The sequence below is a fragment of the Cebus imitator genome, unplaced genomic scaffold (assembly GCF_001604975.1).
Source record: "Cebus imitator isolate Cc_AM_T3 unplaced genomic scaffold, Cebus_imitator-1.0 Scaffold69, whole genome shotgun sequence".
In the NCBI taxonomy this organism is placed as follows: domain Eukaryota; kingdom Metazoa; phylum Chordata; class Mammalia; order Primates; family Cebidae; genus Cebus; species Cebus imitator.
Window position 1 is genome coordinate 1,772,569 of NW_016107384.1, and position 2,679 is coordinate 1,775,247.

Below are 2,679 nucleotides of genomic sequence, written 5' to 3' on the forward strand. Positions count from 1 at the left end.
AAAAAAAAAAAAAAAAGTTGGTAAAAAGAGCTGATGCAGGCCAGGTGTGGTGGCTCACACCTGTAATCCCAGCACTTTGGAAGGCTGAGGCAGTTGAGTCACCCAAGGTCAGGCATTGAAGATCAGCTTGGCTAACATGGTGAAACCCCTGTGATTGTGCCACTGCCCTCCAGACTAGGGGAAAGGGCGAGACCCTGTCTCAAAGAAAAACAACAACAAAAAAATTTTTTTGGAGTAATAGATGCCTACTAGTTCTATAATAATTTTTTTTCCATGTCGTATGAATATTTTCTTTTTTTTGAGTCTCTCTCTGTTGCCCAGGCTGAAGTGTAGTGGCATGATCTCTGCTTACTGCAACCCCTGCCTCCCAGGTTCAAACAGTTCTCCTGCCTCAGCCTCCCTAGTAGTTGGGATTACAGGTGTCTGCCACCACACCTGGCTAATTTTTTTTTTTTAATTTTTTAATTTTAGTTCAGATGAGGTTTCACATGTTGGCCAGGTTGGCCTCGAACTCCTGATCTCAAGTGATCCACCCACCTCGGCCTCCCAAAATGCTGGGATTACAGGCATGAGCCATCTCTCCTGGCCTGAATATTTCCATTTACTGTTTTGGTACCAACTGCGCTGACAGGCTTTTGAAAAAGTTCAGTGTTTCAGATGATTATGTCATTTTCGTTTACTCCACTAGGCTAATTAATAAAAAAGAAATTCAGACCTAAAAGAGGTCAGAATTTATCCAGTTCATACTTACCAGTTTGCAGTTGAGAAAACTGAGACAGCTAGTTTGTGGCAGACCCACGTATGATCTCCAAACTCCTTGTGTAAGACAGATTGCCTTTCACTTAGTGTCTGAGATCAGAACAGTGTGAGTGGAATTTTTCCTTTTGTTTCTTTTAAGAGACAGTCTTACTCTTGTTACCCAGACTGGAATGCAGTGGTAATAGTCATGGCTCACTGCAGCCTCAGCCTCCCAGGCTAAAACAATCCTCCTGCCTCAGCTTCCCAAGTTGCTGGGACTACAGGTACATGCCACCACACCCAGCTAGTTTTTGTAATTTTTGTAGAGGCAAGGTTTTCTTACGTTGCCCCAGCAGGTCTTGATCTCCTGAGCTCAAGTTATCCATCTGCCTCAGTCCCCCAAAGTGTTAGGATTACAGGTGTGAGCCATTATGCCTGGCCAGAAATTTTTGTTGTTAGGGTCTGGTAACTACAGGCAATTCTGGAGCATCAAGTACTTTATTAAGAAGCATTTACTGAGTACCTACTTTATTCCAGAAAGTATGCCAAATGGTGCTGACAGCAGAGATAAATAAGACTGGTCTATATACTCAGATGCTTATGGTCTAGAGCAATGGTGTACAAAGCAAGGTCAAAATTATTTTCATGGCCGGGTGCAGTGGCTCACGTCTGTAATCCCAGCACTTTGGGAGGCCGAGGTGGGTGGATCACTAGGTCAGGAGTTCAAGACCAGCCTGACCAACATGGTGAAAACCCTGTCTCTACCAAAAATACAAAAATTAGTCAGGCGTGGTGTGGCGCGCCTGTAATCCCAGTTACTTGGGAGGCTGAGGCAGGAGAATCGCTTGGAACCCGGGAGGCAGAAGTTGTCATGAGCCAAGAGTGTGCCATTGCACTCCAGCCTGGGTGACAGAGGGAGACTCTGCCACAAAAAAAAAAAATTATTTTCATAATAATACTGAGACACTGTGACTTTTTTACTATGTTGATATTTGCACTGAAAACAATGGTAGGTAAAACTCCCTAGTATGAATCAAGGCAGTGGCACCAAATGATACTAGTAGTTACTGGACTCTTCATTTATTTTTTATTATTATTATTATTATTATTATTATTATTTTTGAGACAGAGTCTCACTCTTGTTGCCCAGGCTGGAGTGCAATGGCACAATCTCAGCTCACTGCAACCTCTGCCTCCCGGGTTCAAGCAATTCTCCTGCCTCACACTCCTGAGTAACTGGGATTACAGGCATGTGCCACCCCGCCTGGCCAATTTTTGTATTTTTAGTAGAGGCAAAGTTTCTCCTTGTTGGTCAGGTTGGTCTCGAACTCTCGACCTCAGGTGATCCACCTGCCTCAGCCTCCCAAAGTGCTGGGATTACAGGCGTGAGCCACCACGCTGGAACTTTATTTTTATTTCTGAAGACAGAGTTCCTGTCATTCAGGCTAGAGTGCAGTGGTGTGGTCAGAACTCACTGCAGCCTCAAATTCCTGGCCTCAAGTGATCTCCTCTCCTCAGCTTCCAGAGAAGCTCAGACTATAGGCATGCACCATCATGATTTGTTGTTGTTTTTTGAGACAGGGTTTTACTCTGTCACCCAGGCTGGAATGCAGTGGTGTGATCATGACTTGCTATATGCTCATCCTCCCTGAGCTCAGATTATCCCTACATCTGAGCCACCCGAGTAGCTGGGACTACTACTCCTTGAGCCCAGGAGTTCAGGACCAGCCTGAGCAACATGGTAAAACCCCATCACTACAAAAAAATATAAAAGTTAGCTGGTCACGGCAGCTTAGACCTGTAAACCCAGTTACTTGGGAGGGTAAGGTGGGAGAATCGCTTGAATCTGGGAGGTGGAGGTTGCAGTGAACAAAGATGGTGCCACTGCACTCCAGCCCCTGCAACAGAACAAAACCTGTCTCCAAAAAAAAAAAAAAAAAA